The following is a 22,396-nucleotide window of genomic DNA, read 5'->3' as shown; positions in this document are numbered from 1 at the left end:
ATTCCTTGAAAAAAATGCAAAACATAATCAAATTTTCAATAATAGACTATACCAAGCAGAATAAAGACTTTCAGAGCTTAGAGATAGGTCTTTTGAAGTAACCAAGTCAGATAAAAATCAAGGAAAAAAACGAATGAATAAGGTCCTTCTGATACATGAAATATCATTAACTGACCAAATATATGAATTATTGGTATCCCCAAAGACAGAGGGAGAATGAAGGGTTTCAAAACATTATTTAGCACAATAATAGATAGCAACTTCCCGAGTTTAATGAGAGGTTTACACATCTAGATAGAGCAGGCCAAGAGATTCCCAATCAGATACAACACAAAAAGATATTCTCTATGGGATGTGACAGGCAAATTCTCTAAAGTCAATAACAAAGAGAAAATTCTAAAAACACCAAAAGTGTCTATTAATCTACAAAGAAGCCCCCATCAGACTAACATCAATATTTTCAGCAGAAAATTTATAGACAGAAGAGAATGGGAGGATATTCAAAAGGCTGAAAGAAAAAGACTGCCACCCATGGACACTATATCCAGCAAAATTATCTTTTATAAATGAAAAAGAAATAAAGGATTTCACAGACAAGTAGATGTTGAGAGAATTCATCACCACTAGACCTGCCTTACAAGAAATGCTCTAAGAAAACCTGGACATGAAAAGATGACAGTTACCATTGCAAAAAGTCATGAAAATATAAAGCCCACTGATAAATGCAAATAAGGAAGAGAAAAAACTCAAAAGTGACCACCACAGGAAATCAGCAAAAGACAAGAATATTCAATAGGAGAAAAGTAATACACACACACACACACACACACACACACACACACACACACACACCGCCAAAAAAATGAATACATATTTTAAGAGAGATTAAGAGTTGTTCACTGTAATTAGAAGTGTCTGGACATTGATGGTAACCACTTAGAGCACTTCTTGTAATTGCAGAAGTCAAATGTGTCTTGTATTCATCTTTTGTTCTTGGTACACAATGAGTTTTACAATCTTAATACTTTTTTATTTCTATTATATATGAACACATATACACACAAAAAAATCAGAAAACTACTAAAAATATGTCAGAAACAAAACCTCACATATCAATAATAGCCTCAAATGTAAAAGAATTTAATTATTTGCTTAAAAGATATTGGTTGAATAGATTTAAAAACATGATCTAACTATATGCTGCCTACAAGAGGTACACTTGATCTGTAAAGGCACATACAGACTAAAAGTAAAAGGGTGGAAAAGATATTCCATGCAAAAAGAACCCAAAACAAGCAGTAACAGCTCTACTTATATCAGTTAACATAGATTTAAGTCAAGAACAGTTTTTAAAAAGCAAAGATCACTATATAATGATAAAGGAATGAATCAATCTAGCAAGAGGATATAAAATTATAAATATATATGCACCAAAAACTGAAGCATCCAAATTTATAAAGCAAGTATTTCTAGATCAGAAAAGAGATAGCCTCTTTTTGTTGGGAATTTCAACATCCCATTCTCAGCATCAAACAGGTCATTCAGACAGAAAAACAACAGATAAACACTGGATTTAAACTGAATGCTAGACAAAATGGGCTTAACAGAAATTTACAGAACATTTTATATATAACTGCAAAATATACATTCTTCTCATTAGCACATGGAACATTCTCTTGGTAGACTATATATTAGACCACAAAAAATTTCAACAAATTCTTAAAAATTAAAATCATATCAAGTATCTTCTCAAACCATATGGTATAAAAGTGGAAATCAACACCAAGAGGAACTCGGAAACAATAAAAATACACGGAAATTAAACAAGATCCGCCTGAATTACAACTAGGACAATGAAGAAATTAAGATGAAAATTTTAAAAATTATTGAAACAAATGAAAATGGAAACACAATATACCAAAACATGTGGGGAATAGTAAAAACAGTGCTAAGAGAGAAGTTTATAGTAATAACTGCCTACATTAAAAAACAAAAATGTTTCATATATACAATCTAACATTGCACCACAGGAAACTAGAAAAGCAAGAACAAACCAAAAACGAAACTATCAGAAAAAAATAATAATGACCAGAGAAGAACTAAATGAAATAGACATTAAAAATATTTAAAAACTGAAAAAAGATCAAAAATTTTGATCAAGAAAATTTTAAAAAGTGGATTTTCAAAAAGGTACACAAAATTGATAAACCACTAACTAGACAAAAAAGACACAAAATCATAAATGAAGGAGACATTAAAATTGAGGCGATAGAAATACAAAAGTTCACCAAAGACTACTAAGAACAACTATATGTTAATCAACTGGAAAGTATAGAGGAAATAGATAAATTCCTAGAAACATACAATCTAATATGATTGAATCAAGAGGAAATAGAAATCCTGGAGAGACCAATAATGAATAGTAACACTAAATCAGTATTTAAAGGTTATCCAACAAAGAGAAGCCCAGGACCAGATGAATATCTTTGGCATTCTACCAAACATAAAGAAGAACTAATGTCAAACCTCCTCATACTATTCCAAAAAAGTTGAAGAGGAGAGAATTGTAATTAATTATTTAAGAACAGCATTACACAATACTAAAACCAAACAAGAACAAAATAAAACAACAACAAAAAACTACAGGCCAAGATTCTTGATGAACATAGATGCAAAATTCCTCAATAAAGTACTAGAAAACTGAATTCAACAGCAAGTCAAAAAGATAATACACCATGATCAAGTGGGATTTATCTCAGCAATGCAAGGATGGTTCAACATATACAAAACAATAAACATGATACATCACATGTAAGAATAAAGAATAAAAACCATATGATCTTATCAATAGACACAGAAAAGTCATTTGACAAAATCAATACCCCTTCATGATAAACACTCTAAACAAGCTAAACACAGAACAAAGCCATACTTTAAAATAATAAAGGCCATATATGACAAATCTATAGTAACATCATATTGAATGGGGAAAAGTTCAAAGCCTTTCCTCTAAGACCTGGAACAAGACAAGAATGCCCACTTTCACCATTCCTATTCAACACAGGAAGTCCTAGGCAGAGCAATCAGACAAGAAGAAATAAAAGGCATACAACTTGAAAAAAAGGAAGTCAAACTGTCTCTCTTTGCAGGTGACATGATCTTATTTCTAGAAAATCGATACGATTCCACCAGAAAAATCCTAAAACTGATACATTTGGCAAAGTGGCAGGATAAAAAATTAATGTCAAAATCAATAGCATTTCTATACAACAATAAAGAAATCACCAATAAAGAAATCGCCAATAAAGGTAATACCATTGACAATGACTACAAAAATATTAAATACTTTGGAATAAATTGAACCAAGAAGGTGAAAGATCTCTACAAACTACAAAACACTGATGAAACAACTGAAAAGGATAAAAACAAATGAAAAGACATCCCATGTTCATGGATCAGAAGACTTGATTTATCTAAAATGAAGATACTGCCCAAAGCAATCTACACAAAATACCATCATCAATTGTCAAAATAATTAGAAAAAAAATTTAAATTCATATAAAACCAAATAAGAGCCTGACTAGCCAAAGCAATCCTGAGAAAAAAGAACAAAGCTGAAGGCATCACACTACCATACTTCAAAATATGTTACAAAGCTATAGTAACCAAAACAGCAAGGTATTGGTATAAAAACAGATACATAGAGCAATGGAACAGAACACAGGACCAAGAAATAAATTCACATATTTACTACCAATTGATCTTTTATATATATATATATATATATTTCCCCCCCACAGGTTGGAGTCTCACTCTGTCGCCTAGACTGGAATGTAGTGGCACACTCACGGCCACCCCAGAATTGATCTGCTGGGCTCCAGCAATCCTTCTGCCTCAGCCTTCCAAGTAGCCAGAACTACAGGTGCATACTACCACACCCAGCTAATTTTTGGATTTATTGTAGAGACGAGGTCTTGCCAAGTTGCCTGGGTGGGTCTCAAAGCCAAGGGCTCAGGCAGTCCGCTTGCCTTGGCCTCCCAAAGTGCTGGGATTACAGGCTGAGCCACTGAGCCCGACCTAAAAGCATATATTAGTGAAAGGATACTCTCTTCAATAGATTGTGCTGGTTGGAACAATGAATGACCATATATAAATGCAAAAGAATGAAACTTGACCCCTATTTCTCACCCTACACAAAATCAGCTCTAAATGGATTAAAGACTTAAATGTAGGATCTGATACCATAAAAGTACTAGAAAAAGATATATCAAAAAATCTTGAGGATATAGGTTTAGACAAAAATTTTATGTCTTAGATCTCAAAAGCTCAGGTAACAAAAACAAAAATAGACAAATGGGACTATATTAAAGCAAAAGGCACATGAACTAAAAAAGAAACAATCAACAAGGGACTGCTATCCAGAATATATAAGGAACTCAAAAAAGGGCTAGAAAACCAAATTCAACAGTAAATCAAAAAGATAATACACCATGTCCAAGTAGGATTTACCAACTCAACAGTAAAAAAAAATAACAATAATAATCCCATTAAAAATAGGCACAGGACATAAATAGGTATTTACCAAAAGAAGACATACAAATAGTCCATAAATATATGAAGAAATGCTCAACATCACAAATCATCAGGATAGTGCAAATCAAAACCACAATGAGATACAGTTAAGTAAGATAAAAAATAGAAAATGTTGGCAAAAATTCAGATAGAAGGGAATTCTTATATACTGTTGGTAGGAATCTAAATTAATACAACCACTATGGAGATTTCTTAAAAAACTAAAAATAGAACTACCATATGACCCAGCAATCCCACTAGTGGTATCTATCAAAAGGAAAAAATAAAAAGTATGTCAAAGAAATACTTGCACTGTAAAGTTTATCACAACAATATTCACAAGAGCCTAGATATGGAATCAACCTAAATGCCCATCAATGGGCAAGTGGAGAAAGTCAATGTAGTGTAGGTACTCAGTGAAATCATTTCATTTGCAGCAATGTGGATGGAACTGGTCATTATGTTAAGTGAAATAAGCCAGACACAGAAAGACAAATACTATATGTTCTCACTAACATGTGAAAGCTAACAACAACAACTAAAATCCTTGCTCTCATAGACACAGAGGGTAGAACAATAAATATCAGAGACTGAGAAGAATGGGGAAAAAAGGGATATACAGAGGTTGGTTACGACTAAAAATAGAAAAAACAAGTTCAATTATTGGATAGCAAACTAGGGTAACTATACTTACTAACAATACTATGTGTATTTCAAAGTAACTAGAAGAGAGGACTTGAAGTGATACTAACATAAAAATGATAAACACTCAAGTGATGGATACTCAAATTACCCTGGCTTAATCATTACACATTCTCTGCATGTAACACTCAAAAGTATCCCATATATAAATTATTACATATCAATAAAAGGGGGAAAGTGCTAAACAATTTTAAAATATCACATTAAAATACAGCTGTTCAAATAAATATTTTCAAATAGTTTTGATCTTAAGAATGTTTGCCTAAAGGAATTTTTAAAATCTTTTCGCACACAACAGTCTAGCCTTATAAGCATTAAAATTCCACAAGGAAGCTACTGGTAATATTTCTGTTTCATTAGAGAAAAAAATATTGAAATCAGTTAACTCTGGACTCAGATCAACTCTAAAATAAGAATTATTGAATATGAAAATTTCAGTTATCTATGATTCATGTATGTCTTTAAAAATATATAAAATAATTTTAAAAATCTAAATATATAAATAGATAAACCTAAACTATAAATAAATCTATACAACATTATGTTAACCTGATTATTAATTCATCTTATATTTTGTAATACATTTTCCTATCTTACATATATGGTCTTCTAACGAAAATATAATTCTATATTCTGATTTATTTATTTAGCATTTTTTGCATAAGTATATCCCCACATCATCAACAAAAATAAAAAAGACAAACTTTAATTCTGTGTAAAATCTATCATATTCAATAATTTATGTAATCATTCTTTCTTTGGTACATTGGAAGTATACAGAAAGCAGATAAGCACTTTATTTACATATAAAACTAGCTACTTCATTGAATGTATGCAAAATATATAAGTGAATTACTTCAAAGACTACAGTGGTATCTTTTTTAATTCTACACACTCTGCATATTTTCTACTTAGTTAACATAAGGCATTTATAAATTGTCATGTGTTTATATGTGCCTAGTTTCACATATTTTTTAAGTGCCAGTCCTGGCTGACATAAAGCTTGACACCAACCTTGGTCCCTATTCAAACCTTTTGTTCTCTAGAGAACGTACATTGGATTCTGGTCTTTCAATCTGATCCAAAATAAAATAAAATCTTAAGTATTTTTTAGATGTCTATGTACAAAACAAGTTTAAAATGAATAAAATGTTAAGTCTCTGTGTACAGATTTATGGTACTTTGACATTAGCCTTGTTTTACAGAATAATTATAGAGAAAATAAAAAAATTTATACAGACTATATATTTTTTAAAAGAGAGTTTATCAGCTTTCAGGATCAGGAGGGTTCAAGTCATTTAGCCTTTTAGAGAAGGGGGGGGGTCGCCCTTCCAGTATTGCCCTCAACTCCTTGATAAATCTGTTTATTAACATGAATGGTTATGCTCCAGTTCTGTGGTGCAAATGGCAGCAGATTCCTCCATAGACAAGCACACCATGAAATACTCCCAGGACATCGACATCAAACCTTGTTCTATGCTTCCCAGGCACTCTGCCAACACCAAACACTTCCCATTATCCGACATATTTACTGCTATAGCCTCAGGGCACAAGAAAAGCATTAAACTAGTTGTTTGGGGTTTGTTTTGTTTTGTTTTAAATAAATGCATGAGTCATCAAAGATTTGTTTCTTTCCTATTATAAACAGCTGCAGTGACTGCTGCACCTGCCCATGAGTCAATGATTTCCTACAAGTGAAGGCAGAGGTTCCTCGCCACAATTACTAGAACTTCTTTGCTTCAGTTACCCTCCTGCATAAGGTAAAAGCCAATAAAAAAGCAGTTCCTTTCTCCTCTCCAAAAATATCACACCTTTGACATTATAATGAGTTGGAATAAAAGAGAGATTCAAAACAAACTTGACAATACTAATGACCTAAAAAAAAAAAAAAGAGTACCTTTTGATGCCAACATTCTGGAATATGAGAGATTTATGCTTCCTACGCCTTCTAACTACCTTTTTCTTTCTTGATGTCTTATAATCTTATAACCATTGCACCCAAAACCAGTGTCTGGCTTGTTCGCTCTTGTATCGCCAGTGCCTGGAAACAATGCCTGGAAGATAGTAGGTACTCATTAAATATTTGTGAACTTCCTGAGTTACAGCAGTACCCTCTCGTTTCTACTGTCTCTTTTTCTCAGACCCACTCTGTACAACCCCCAAGACTCACCATCTTAAAACACCAGCTGAGACTTTCTCCAACCAAGACTCAGTGGAGATTGCCCTTGACAACCATATCCAAAGTCAATAACTGTTACCTTTGACATACTCCCTATCCCTTCTGTATCCTATCTCTCTAAAAAATTCTGTGATTACTAACTTCACCCACTTTCTGTTCCTCTCAGGCTTCCTCAGGGTCTGTTCCCCAACCTTCGCCCTTGCCAAATTACACACACATTTGAAACTTCAGGACAGCTCATCTCTGACTCAGAGGAATCTCCCTTCCTTTTTCCCCTCTCAAAATTGTATTTATGCTTCAAGGGAAGTTCAAATATTGCTACATGAATATTGAGACTTCCTGTCTTTGAATTCATATTTACTTGTTTATTCTTTTATTTTTCTTTATTCTCTTATTTTTGCCTCTCCAATTATATTTCCCCTCATAGTTCCCAATAATTTTCCAGTAGTTAATGTAATTAATTAACACTAAGGCCAAACGGCTGTATATGGTAGGATCAGTACACACTGAAGCTGCCTATCACTTGCTGAGAGGCTAATCTAACTCACTGGCCAAGTCTGGCTGAATGTATAATATTGCCATAAAAATGAATTTGAATGTTTCAGCTCAAGAAAGACGAAGGCCTTAAGTTTGTGACTATGTGTGTATAAGTAAATGCACGATTTACCCTAAAAGAAAAAATTCAGGTTTCTCTTCTGTTTCTTTCTATGTACTTCTCTTTCCTCTTTTCTCAAAAGATTATCATGTCCAGCCTCACATTGTTGGATACCATATGAACTCAAAGCATGTAAAATTTCACTGAGAGGGTGCTAAAATGAACACTTATGACATTGTCCCCAAAAGGTTTTATCGCTGATAAAAAAAAAAAATTATGATTCAAAATGTTTCTCCTAAAAATGCTTTTCCAGGGTACCCTCCATAAAAATCCATGGTGCTGACCTTCTAAAAGCCATTTATCTGCTTAACTGCACTTATTATTCTAATTTCACACATACTTTTTTCTCTTGAATAGGAAAAATGTTTCTTGAACAGTGGACCATTTTCTAAGCCTCTTTGATACAGCTAGTTTGCCTTCTCACTCTTTATAACACTCCCATGTACCTGCTAAAAACGAGTGTAATTCAAATTTACCAAGAAGTAGTGAACAGAATAGTATCCTAACACAGAACTTTCTAGGATGATAGAAAAGTATAGTTTGCACTGCCGGACATGGTAACCCCTAACCATATCTGGCTACTGAGCACTTGAAATGTGGCTAGTGGAACGAAAGAAATAGATTTTTTAAAAATATTACTTAATTTAACTTCAAATAGCTATATGTGACTAGTGACTACTGATTAGACCATGTAATTCTAATGTGATCAATACCGTTAAGATTATGTATTGACTAAAAATGCACAACATAAATAATTTGATAAAATAATATGCGTTTTAACAGCAAGTGGTTCTCATATTTATAGTTGATATCTCTGGGTAAAAAAAACAAATATTTGGAAAGAGTATTCCCCAGAAGTCAGAAAATATATGCTTACAGCTATATTCTAACTAGTTGTGTAGTATTAGGAAACTGCTTTACTAGTTTGGACCTCAAAAATCTAGAGTGTAATCACCAACTTGGAAATTATTTGATTCTGTATTAGTCTCCTACTTATTCTTACTAATTTAGAAATATTACCTATCTACACTATGGTAGGTAAGTGCAATTATCCATTTGTATGCAAAAGGAAACTATTAAGACTCGTACTTATATTTAGCTTTTACATAAAAAGTAAGAGAGGGCCAGGCTCGGTGGCTCAGCCTGTCATCCCAGCACTTGGGGAGGCCGAGGCGAGTGGATTGCCTGAGCCCACAGGTTCGAGACCAGCCAGGCAACTTGGCAAGACCTCTCTCTACAAAAAAAAAAAAAAAATTAGCCGGGCATGGTAGCATGGACCTGTAGTTCCAGCTACTAGGAAGGCTGAGGCGGAAGAATCTCTGGAGCCCAGCAGGTCGATGCTGGGGTGGCCGTGAGCATGCCACCGCACTCTAGCCTGGGCGACGGAGTGAGACTCCAACTCAAAAAAAAAAAAGTAAGAGAGAAATTAGGCCCCGCAAACATTTAACATACAGTATGTAGAGACTTCCCACTGCAATATCTGTTCTTTCTATGTTAGTCCCTTCAGGCTGCTATAACAAAAGTACCATAAATGATGTAACTCAAAAACTCCATGATCTAGGCACTCACAGATTTGGTGTTTTGTACGGGCCCACTTTCTGGTTCACAGAAATCCTCTTACTATAACTTCACATGGTGGATGGGGCAACGGAACCCTCTGCGGCTTCTTATGAGGGCGTTGAGCCCATTTGTGAGGGCTTCATCTTTATGACCTAATCACCTCCCAAAGGCTCCATCTCCAAATACCATCACACTGGGTGTTACCATTTAACAAATAAACCTAGGGGAAAACAAAGTCTATAACTACCCCCTCTTCTCACTTAGTAGCAGAACCCTGACTGTTAACTCAATATGTTGCCACTTAGAATGAAAGCTGTCATTTTCTGGCCTTCTTCGGAGCTAAGTTTTGGCCCCTAACACGCAATCAGAAATTATGTGAGTGCGGAAGAAAATGTCTTCAGAGGAAAACATAGCCTTGTTTTTCCCTTTATTCCTTCCTGCTAATTAGAATGTGAATGTAACGGCTAGAGATCCAGCTGCCACTTTGGATCCTGAGAAAGAAGATCCATGTTGAGACTAGCAGTTCAAAAAAAGAAGAGGTTTTGTTTTGTTTGGTTTTGTTCTGTCTGTTTTGTCTTTCCTGATGATCTCATGGAGCTACCAAACAGTCTTTGACTATCAACCTACAGATTTCACAGGGAACAAGATAAAATTCCATCACATTTAAGACATTGCTATTTGTTTTAAGTAATTTTTCTATTATATGATGCTGAACTTAACCTTAACTGATATATTAGATTTGTAGGTAGTGCATTTTTATAAGACATATATTATTTGTGTATAACTTATGCATGTTCTTTATTTTTCATAGGATATATAATAAAACAGTTTGGAGACCACAAGGCTAAATGACTATTGCATGCTACTGTAAAGTCATCTATATTTTTCATGAATAGAATTTAATGAGTTACCATCATACACACACTAATTATAGTACAGTAGGCTCTAGTATTTTTGGGGGGTATGACCACAGATCCTTGGAAAGTCTAAAATTTAAAACACATATTATCAGCCGGGCTCGGTGGCTCAGCCTGTAATCCCACGCCTTGGGAGGCTGAGGTGAGTGGATTGCCTGAGCCCGCGGGTTCGAGACCCGCCTGGGCAGCGAGACCTCATCTCTACAATAAATCAAAAAATCAGCCGGGTGTGGTAGCGCATGTCTGTGATTCCGGTTACTTGGAAGGTTGAGGCAGAACGATCGCCGGAGCCCAGCAGGTCGAGGCTGCGGTGGCCGGGAGCAGCCACTGCATTCCAGTCTGGGCGACAGAGTGAGACTCCAACTCAAAAAAAAACCAAAACAAAACACATATTATCTTTGTAAAGACCAATGACTTTTCACCGACACAATTTCTGTCCAGAGTCTCTTGTTTTCTGAATATGTCCTTCGATCACATTACAAAGAAAAATGTTTAAATCACTTCACAAAAAGCTAGACTATAACAGATTGAGAATGTAGAAAGCATTAATATTTAGATGCTATGTCATTTAATAACTTAGTCCCACACATAAGCCTCATGGTACATATTCCTCAAATCTATACCTTGATTATATTGTAAACAATCAGACGTCATGATCTTTAAGGTTGTTTGCAAATGATTGAGTCCTCCAAGACCAAATCCACAAATATCAAGGGTTAATTATATTAAGAACCAGAGTTCCACTGCATCTTGTCATGCTATAATAAGATTCTGAGTTAATAAAAACTCGTACTTAATCTTAGTGGTAATGGTTATAGAAAAGTGATGGTAAATAAGTATCAAAATAAGCCCATGATAGAAGCCAAGAGCAGGGTAATGGTATAAAAACAGACATATAGATCAATGAAACAGCATAGAGAATACAAAATTAAAGTCACATACCTACCACCAAAATCATCAAAAATGTGCTCTAAGAGAAGGACACCCAATTCTATATACTGGTACTGGGAAAAATGGAGAGCCATATGCAGAAGAATAAAACTGCATCCCTACCTCTCACCATACACAAAAATTCACTCAAGATTGGATTTAAGACTTTAATGTAAGACCCAAAACTATAAAAATCCTAGTAGAAATTGTAGGAAATACTCTTCTGTATGTTGGCCTAGGCAAAGAACTTATGACTAAGCCCTCAAAAGGAAATGCAACAAAAACAAAAATAGAAAAATGGGACTAAATTAAACAAAAACTTCCACACCACAAAAGCAATAATCAAAAGAGGAAACAGTCATCCTACAGAATGGGAGAAAATATTTACAAATAATGCATCCAACAAAGGGTTAATTTTCAGAATCTATAAGGAACTCAAACACCTCAACAAGAAAAAAAAAACATTAAAAAATGGGCAAGGGACATGAACATGTTTCAAAAGAAGACAATAGGCAATCAACAAACATATAAAAAAAGTCCAACAACACTATCAGACAAATGAAAATTAAAACCACAATGAGCTACCTCTACACCAGTCACAATGGCTACTACTAAAAAGTCAAAAAACGATCAATATTGTCAAGGATGCAGAGAAAAGGGAACAAGTATACTAGTTCAAAATGGTGGGAATGTAATTATACAACCTCTATGGAAAACAGTATGGAGATTTCTCAAATAATGCAAAATAGAATTACCATTTGATTCAGCAATCTACTACTGGGTATCTACCCAAAGAAAATAAATCATTATATCAAAAAGATAACTGCATTTGTATAATTCTGTCAGCACTATTCACAATAGTAAAGTTATGGAATCAACCAAGGTGTCCATCAACAGATAACTGGATAAAGAAAATGTGATAAACACAAGTACACACACATACACACACAATCACACACAATGGAATACTACTAAAAAAGAATAAAATTATGACTTTTTCCCCTACATGGATGGCACTGGAGGCCATTGTCCTAAGTGAAATGACTCAGAGACAGAAAGTCAAAACCCACATGCTCTCACTTATAAGTAGGAGCTAAACAATGTATACACAGGCCATACAGAATGGAATGACAGACACTGGAAACTCCATAAGGTGGGAGGGTAGGAAGACAGTGAGGAATGGAATGCTATCTATTGGTACAGTGTACGCTATTGTGATAAGTAATACACTGAAGGTCTATACCTCACCATTATGCAATATAGAAAACAACACTTTTATCTCCTAAATCTATAAAAATTTAAATTTAAAAAAGTCCTAGAGCATGCTCAAGCTGAGAGCCCTCACACTCCTAACTCATAATCATTCATTCTACCCATGACTTTCCTTGAATACCAGAAGTTTCTAGCCTGCCAGAAGGGTCTATGCCTAGAGCCACTGTTTCTACTGACAAACATACACTTAAAAAAGTAGATCCCACCCATTCCCTGGCAGTAGAGATATGAACATAGTTGACATACATTCACTTCAACTTATACACATTCATAATTGATCTGCATCTACCTTACCACAGGTCACATTCGCTCACTGACGACAACTAGGAGGGGTCTGCTTGAGAGGAAGAACAACTCATCAGCCTCTGCAGAAAACAGTTCTAAAAGAACTAGAAATTGACCTTCCATTCGAACCAGTCATCCTCCTACTGGGAATATACCACCAGAGAACTCAAATGATTCTACCAAAAAGATGCCTGCATATGCATGTTTATTGCAGCACTATTCACAATAACAAACACATGGAAACAACCATGCTGCCCATCAAAACTGGACTGGATTTTAAAAATGTGGTACATATACACAATGGAATATTATTTAGCCATAAAGTAGGACAAACATATGAATTTCGCAGCAACTTGGATGGATTTAGTGTCTATCATACTCAGTGATCTATCACAGAATCAAAGAACTGAGTACCACATGTTCTCACTCATAAGTGGACCCTGAACATTTACTATAAGAAAGGGATTGGCAGTAGCCAGAAACTACCAAAGGTGGGGAGATATAACATCAATAAGGGTACCTGATCTCAAACCAGACGAAGTGGGGACCAAAGGGAAGCCCAAACTTTACCTGTACAATGACCACTTGTATCCCCGATTCTGAATCGTATCCCACACCTTTAAAATAAAAATAAAAAATAAAAAAAAAAGAACCCGGGCTCGGTGGCTCAGCCTGTAATCCCACGCCTTGGGAGGCTGAGGTGAGTAGATTGCTTGAGCCCGTGGGTTCAAGACCTGCCTGGGCAACTTGGCGAGACCTCATCTCTACAATAAATCAAAAAAATCAACCGGGCGTGGTAGCGCGCGCCTGTAATTCTGGCTACTCAGAAGGCTGAGGCAGAAGGATCGCTGGAGCCCAGCAGGTCGAGGCTGCGGTGGCCGGGAGCGGCCGCTGCACTCCAGTCTGGGCGACAGAGTGAGACTCCAACTCAAAAAAAAAAAAGAAAGAAAAAAAAGAATGACTGCTTGTTGCCCAGAGTATTATCTCCTCTTCCTGCAGCAAGACCAGCACAGCATCAAGAAGCAGTATTTCACAGCTGGAGAGACACTATCTAGTCAGATTTTTATGCCCAGTGTGGATGCTAAATAATTATCAGAAGAAATGAGTTTTGGTGACATAAGGAGAGAAGGCTCTGTCATTAATTTCGCAAAGGTTAGTTTGTGAGCAATAAAGAAAGAGCCGGTGCTGTCCCAGGAACTGTGTGTCTCCTTCCCAAGCACATGTCTCCTGGAGATCAGAGAAAACAAGCACAAATGAATCTAGAAAATATCCCTGATGAACTCTTCTGTTAAAATAGTCAGCCACAACCCAAATCCTATAGAAAACCCTGGGTGGAGGATGCACTTATCATCCCTCACCTTGCCTTGCCAAGGTGGATCGAATGAACACTACTTCTAGGCAACGAAACCGAGAACACAGCATAAAAGCTGGAGAGTCTCATGTCACTTGTCATTCTTCACGTTTAGGCTTCTTTTGTTTAAATGGGTTACTCCAAATTACCACAATTTATCAATCAAAATATCCCATTTAAGTAGCATTATGGCAAAAAGTCATTACAATGATGGAATGGTAAGTCAAATCACACTTTCTAAAGGGAATTAAAGAAAATCAGATTTTATATATTTTATGTACTATGGCTGTAGTTCCAGTGGGAAACATTAAGAAATGGGAATTGGAAGACTTACTCTCATCAAAATGTCCATACTACTCAAAGCAATTTACAGATTTGATGCAATAACTACCGAAATACCAATGGCATTTTCTAGAGAAATAGAAAAAAAAATACTCTAAAATGTATATGGAACCATGAAGGACTCAGAATAGCTCTCCCTGCCCCCAAAAATCTTAAGAACAAAGATGGGAGCCTCATTCTTTCTGATTTCAAAATATATTAATTACAAAGCTACTGTAATTAAAACACTATGGTACTGGCCTAATGACAGACCTATGAACCCCCCCAAAAAAACCGGAATTATCTTTTGCAGGGCAGACCTCTGGTAGTACAGGTTTCCCACATTCAGTCAGTGTTCTAGAAACCCATCAGCATCAGTGTACCACTTAGCACTGATTTAAGAGACTGCGTTCAGCTCCGGTGAATTTTTTTTTAGATTATTTCAATGTGTTTGCCCATTTCAGGATGGGTGATTTACAAATGCACACCGTGATGAAAGTTCAGTAGTTTTTGGCCAAAACAGAATGATCCCCATGCCCTACCCTCCCAATTCATCCGATCTTCCCCAAAGCAACTTTTTTTGTTTCCCAGGATGAAAAAAAGTCCTCAAAGGTAAAAGTTTTGCCAATGTGGAAAAGGGGAAACAAACAAATAAAAAAGGCAGAAGCACTAAAAAAAAAAAAAAAAAAAAAGGCATAAACACTGATGAGTTCAAAATCTGTTTTGATCAGTAGAAAAAGTGTCTCAGTAGGTGTATTGCATCAAACAGAGAGTACTTTGAAGATAAACGAAGATAAATATGTAAGAATAAATACACAGTTTTTATAAATCAAGGTTTTGGAGAGTTCCTCCTCATATAGACTAATAGAACAGAATAGAGAAACCAGAAATAAGCTCACACATTTATGGTCTACTGATCTCTGACAAGGGTGTCAAGGACACACAATGGGAAGGCTCTTCAACAAATGATGTTGAGAAAACTAAATATCCACATGCAAAAAATAAAATTTAATCCTTTTCTTACATTACACACACACACACAAATCAACTCAAAATAGATTAAAGACTTAAACATAAGAACGAAAAAATGTAAAACTCACAGAAAAAAAAAAAAGATAAGTTTAAGTACATTGGCCTTGACAGTCATTTTTTGGATACGACACCAAAAGGACAGGCAACAAAAGCAAAAGGAGGCCCTTGGAGCTACATCAAACTAAATAGCTTCTGCACAGTAAACAATCAGCAGAATGAAAAAGTAATCTGTGGAAAGGGAGAAAATATTTGCAAATTGTATATCCAATAAAGGATTGCTATCTAAAATAGATGGAGTACTCCTTTAACTCAACAGCAAAAAGGAAACAAACATTACAAATAACCCAGTAAAACATAAGCAAAGGACTCGAATATACATTTATTCAAAGACCACATTCAAATAACCAACAGGCACATAAAAGATATTCAACATCACTAATCATCAGGGAAATGAACACCGCCCTGAGATATCACCTTTCACCTTATAGGCTGGTTATTGTAAGGAAAAAAGAAGAAAACAAGTGTTGGCATGGATGTGAAGGAACTGGATCCCTTGTCTAGGCTTGGGAATGTAAAATGGAGCATCTACTATAGGAAACAGTATGGAGGTTCCTCAAAAAACATTTAAAATATGAGTATATAATCCAGGAATCCTGCTTCTGAGTATGTATGCAAAGGAATTGAAATCAGGATCTCAGAGAGATAGTGGTCCTCCCATGTTAACTGCAGTGTTATCCACAATCGCCAAGATGTAGAAATAACCTAAATGTCCATTGACGGAAAGGAAAATATGGATAAGGAAAATGTGGCACACACATACACATTTTATGTGGAATATTATCCAGTCTTCAAAAAGAAGGAAACCTGTCATATGCAACAACATGGATAAACTTTGAGGACATTATGCTAAGTGAAATAAGCCAGTCACAGAAGAATAAATACTGTATCATACCACCTGAGTTACATAAAAGAGTCAAGCACATAGAAGCAGAGAGTGGAAAGTGTATTGCCAGGGGATAGAAGGGAGGGAGAAATTGGGAACTGCTATTCTATGGGTATAAAGTTTCAGTTACACAAGAACTTAATTGTTCTATAGATCTTCTGTGCAACATTGTGCTTACAATGAACAATACTGTGTTGTGCACTTGGAAAAAGCTTATTGAGAGGGCAAATCTCATGTTAAATATTCTTACCACCATCGTTAAAATAAATTTAAATGGACAGAAATATGAGATTAAAGACTACATCTCGGAAGTAGATCAAAAAAAGAAAAGGAAGAAAGAAATATAATTATTTAGCAGTTAAGTAAGGATTCTTTCTGAAACGTTTGGGCTTACATGACTTAACACAGAATCACAGTCTTAAAATTTAAAGCCATGTAAGACTAATTTAATCTAAGCTACTCTTTGAAAGACGAAGAAACTGGGGTTTTAAAAAGTTAAGAATTTCCACAAAATTACATAGCTGATTAGTGGCAGAGAGGAGAAAAACTCAGATTTTGTTCAAGTTTTAAAAAAATTATTATTTTTGCATTATTCCCTGTATCTCTTAGTTTAAACTTTGTATTTCATTTTATTTTTCCAAGGCTCACTTAAAACATAATCTTTGAGGGAGCATTTTAAGATGATGGAGTTGTTCTATATCCTCATCTCAGACCAAAAAGAAGACAATCCTGCCATATGCCACAACATGAATAAAACTTGAGGACATTATACTGAGTGAAATAAGCCAGTCATGGAAGAATAAACACTGCATTTTACCACTTAGGTGAGTTATATAAAAGAGTCAAGCACTTAGAAGCAGAGAGTAAAGTAACACAAACCTATACATGTGCCAACATTCCTATAAGTAAACACCACAAAAAGTAAATTAAAGACATCAAAAAATAACCCTGAATGTTATTGAGAGAGCTGTTTTTATCTAGCACATAATGTCTCCGTTATTTCTAATAGGGAACCAAGAATAAAATGCTGGACACTTTTAATCTCTTTCTCTGTTATTCATTGATCCTATTTTATTCAGTGGTCTACTACTTTACCACACGCAATTTTTCTACCATCAAATATAAACGTAAAATAAAGAAACAAGAATAAAGTGTAAATCCTTCTCCCTATTGTTGACCCAATCTTTCCCCTGAAGGAATATTATCTGTGAAAAACTTACCCAATAGAGAGGTAAGTGATGAGGATCTACTCAAAGATTTAGGAAATTATATCCATTTAGGCCAGCCCTAAATAGATCATGGTAAAATAGAAGATGATTACAACTACCCACTACTTATAGAGTCTCTGTGAAACTCTTTAAATGGGTGTCAATTATATCTAACCCAGAGCTATCATTCAGGGGGAAAAAAAAGAAATATTTTTGGATGTCAATCATCTGTATTTAATAATAATGTAGGGGATAAATCCAGAAGACCACGGCAGAGTGAGAAGGACATGATTGCCAGTTATTCAATGGGATTCAAATTGCAACTTCACTCTCTTCTCACTGAGATATTTGACAAGCTATTTTTTTAACATCTCAATCTCAGTCTTCTTGCAAAATGGAAAAATCCTTCCTATCTTATTGAATAATTATATGGATTAAATATGATGGTGGAATGACACATTCTATGCATATAACAAAATATCGATGAACCTTATGAATATGTAAAAATATTATGTATTAATTTTTAAAATGATGTAAATAAGTAATAACAGTTAATATTTAATGTTTGCCATATACATAAATAGTATACTAATACTAATAGTATACTAAGTGCTTTAAGTAGTAAAACTTATCTGCAGAAAAAAGTCTAGAGGCAAGTGTTATTATCTTACTTTTAAAGATTATGTAATTTAATGAAAGTTATACAGTTAGTAAATTGAAAATTGAGATCTGGACCTAAATATTCTGATTCCAAAGAGCATCTACTTAAACAACCTCACCATTATTGCTTCATGTATAAATGACCTGGCAAGGAGTAGACGATCAATTAATGGTTGCTGCTGTAACTGCAACTTTGTATTTTTTTTTAATGGCAAACTAATCTCACTGAACTCCCAAGAAGCTCAATGTAGGCCAGGGCTACAAAAATGTTAATGATGTAAATAAAACCATTTTGCTAACGCTGATACTTTTCATTACATTTTCCCTTCAACAAAGTTGGAGATTTCTTTTTAATACTGATGTTAATCAAAAGTAAAGGCTTTTATTTAAAAGAAAAAAAGTCCCCAGTCTTTCACCTCTTTCCTGAGCCCTGGATGCAGGTGGCCAGCTGCTCCCAACATCTCAATGTGCGTGTCATACCTGTTGGTAATGGTTAGAGCAATAGGGAATTGGGCAGACAAAAGAGTTAGGGGGTAAAATGAAGAGCCAAATGGTAGTTTGTGCAGCTCAGTCCTGGTAAATGAATCATCTTCCTGTGAGAAAAGAGACAATGAGACTACTTGAGTGGACAAGGAGAAAGACACTCACTGGGGAAACTCCTTGGAAGAGGACAGGCAGGTAGGGCAAGGAACATCCCTAAGGATCAATGGTGATCCCATCATGGCCTCTGTAGAAAATAGAGGCTACCACAAGATTTTGGAGATATTGCAGACCCTTATTTTGTTATTATTTTTCTAAAAAATGTTTCTGCTCCTGAAAATATTTGAGTCCTGTGCCACAGATTTTTTTTGTGGAAACACTTTATTGAGATGTAACTCATTTACCATAAAATTCACCCACGGAAAGCATACAAAGCATATTCATAGCATTGGGAAACATCACCTCAATTTTTTAAAAGTCTGTGTTGAGTTCACTTGAACTTGTTAAGCCCGTGGGAATGAGTTTTTGCCAAAAGGGATGTTTTGACTTGACACTCCACTGTAGGCTCCTAAATATCCTAATATCCCAGAGGTGATAACTACCTGAGGCGACCTGTGGAAATAACTTGAGTATGGATGCTCCTGCTGAGAATTGTCTTCATGGCCCCTTCTGACTTCCTTCTCTAAGGTCTATCAGAGTCTGTTGTATATTTTTGCATCTTCTCAATTTCTATTGCACCCGCTTCAGTTCAGGCTAACATTGTCCATTTCCAGGATGACTGGGCAACCCCTAAAAGTCAAGGGTAGTAAATATATAGTGCATTTTCCACTGCACCATGTGGTGAATTATGAGAATTTTCCTGACTTGGTGGATCCTTGGCACCATGCTCCAGAAAGCCCCCGCCACATGACTAGAATTGACACATGGTTGACACCTATTGCTTATATCTTCACATCGTTTAATTTGACCTTCATACTCCACCAGAGTCAGCCTCCTAAAACAGAGATCCACCATGGTGGCAAAATTCTAAGATGGCTCCCCAACATTCTCACCCCGTGTTATGGTCCTCCTTTTGACTGTGAGCAGAACTCTGAACATGATGGGCTATCATCTCCATGATTAGGGTAATTAACAGTTGACTTTAAATTATTCAAAAGGAAAATTACCTGGGTGGGCCTAACAGGCGAATTCTTTTTTTTTTTTTAAATTTCTATTATAAAGACATGGGGTACAGTTCAGGGTTAGGTATATAAACACTGATCATGTAGGTACCCTTGGATGTCCCTCCCTCCCCTAACTGTTTCCCTCAACTGCCTATCCCACCCACCCTCCTCCCCTGACAGTTTCCCACTATTGACAGTTTCCCACTATTGAATTCTTAAACAGGACAGGGCTCTTTCTAGAGTCAAAAAAGTTTGACAAGAAAGAGATTCTCCAACGCTGGCTTTGAAGATGAAAGGAGGCACATGGCAAGGACGGGAGTGGCCAGAGGGGCCGAAATCAACTCTCACTAACAACCAGCAAGAAAGCAGGGGCCTCCATTCTGCAATCGTAAGTAACAGGTTCTGCCAACAACCAGCTGGAAACGTATCCTAAGCTCCAGGTGGGAATTCAGCCTGGCTCGCCACTGATTTCAGCCTTGTGAGACCTTGAGCAATGAACCCAGTTACACTATTCCCAGGCTTCTGACCAACAGAACCATAGACAAATAAATGGACGTTGGTTTAAGCTACCATGTTTGTAAGAATTTGTTACACAACAATTAAAGAAAAAGAATGCATCCACTCTCTCCTTTTCTACTTGAAAAATTCTAATTAGCTCCCCCAAGTGGTAGAATAAGTTCATTGTTCTTAGCGCTTGGTGACATTTCTTCGCATAAATGTTGTTTGATGCTGTATTTCTTCCATTCTCTAGTATATACAGAGGGTGCCAAAACATGCATACACATTTTGAAGAAAGGAAAAACTATTAAAATTGTAATACTCAATATATACCCATAACAAAAGAGGAATACAAGCCACCCTTGACTTCTGCAATTACAAGAAGTGCTTAAAATAATTACCATCAGTGTCCAGACGGTTCTGATTATGTCAAACTAAAAGTAATACATAGATAGCATCTATTAACATGTGTATACATTTTTGGCACCCCCAATATATCTCTATCCAAAAGCACTCAAGAAGTTATATATTTTCAATGTATTTATCATCCAAATGAATCCTTCAAATAAGTAGGTATGATTAGAGGATCCTGGGTGGGAAACTTATAAGAGGCTGTACAGGTTACTACTAAAATTTTGGATACACAACGCCCTTAGTACAGAGTTCTTCACTGTAATGTTAAAATGCTACCTAAAACAACATTCTCAACCAGGTGTGGTGGCTCGTTCAGCATTTTGGAAGGCTGAGGAGGGAGGATGGTTTGAGGCCAGAAATTCAAGACCAGGCTGGACAACAAAGCAAGGCCTTGACTCTCCAAAAAAAGCAGAAAAATTAACCAAGCGTGATGATGCACATCTGTAGTTTCGTCTACTCAGGAGGCTGAGGTAAGAGGATCACTTGAGCCCAGAAGGTCGATGGTGCACTGAGCCCTAATCATACCACTGCACTCCAGCCAAAGTGATAGAGTGAGATCCCAACTCAAATAAACAAAAACAGAAACAAACAAAACAAAAAAACACTGTAGTCTTAGCACCTCTGTGCAATGTCAGTGAGCTTCAACTAACTGCACCACTTTCACTGCACCACGCCCAAGACTTATTCTTTGATTGTCACTTCCTGTATCACTATTTTCCTGCCTTGATTATTCCGTGGGTACACAGTTTGTTTATATTTTTCTCTGCCTTTCTTTACAGGCATTTCATAAGCTATGACCTCTATCTTATGGAATTCCTAATGTTTAGTTTCTTTCAGAAGACATATTCATTCTCTATGACAGCTTTATTCTTCCAAAGGAGTTTCTCCCAAACAAGTGAGAAACGCAAATAGGCACCGGCTGCATCACAGGGAAGGTGAGCCGGGGAGGAGCACAGAGCATCAAAGAGGTGACACCACACATTTATTTCCTAGGAAATAATCCACGACTGTCCAATCACATTATGTCCATAGGAGACAAAATCTACCCGTCTCACCTCTCCTCTCGCCTATTTTTTCGTGGAAGTAAAATTTAACACACTTTCCTACAATTAATAACCCAAAGACAGAATATGCTACCCCACAGATGAGAGTATGCTGTTCTTTCCCAGGGCCAAGGAAGTAAACAAAGGTAATTAATGGGTAAAGAGCCTGCTCAGTGGTTCTTCTGTCAGCCCAAGTCTGCTAAAAAAGTGA

This window comes from Carlito syrichta, unplaced genomic scaffold (assembly GCF_000164805.1).
Source record: "Carlito syrichta isolate Samal-C Ts95f unplaced genomic scaffold, Tarsius_syrichta-2.0.1 Scaffold304734, whole genome shotgun sequence".
NCBI lineage: Eukaryota > Metazoa > Chordata > Mammalia > Primates > Tarsiidae > Carlito > Carlito syrichta.
The sequence above is the reverse complement of the archived record's forward strand: the minus strand, read 5'-3'. Positions refer to the sequence as shown.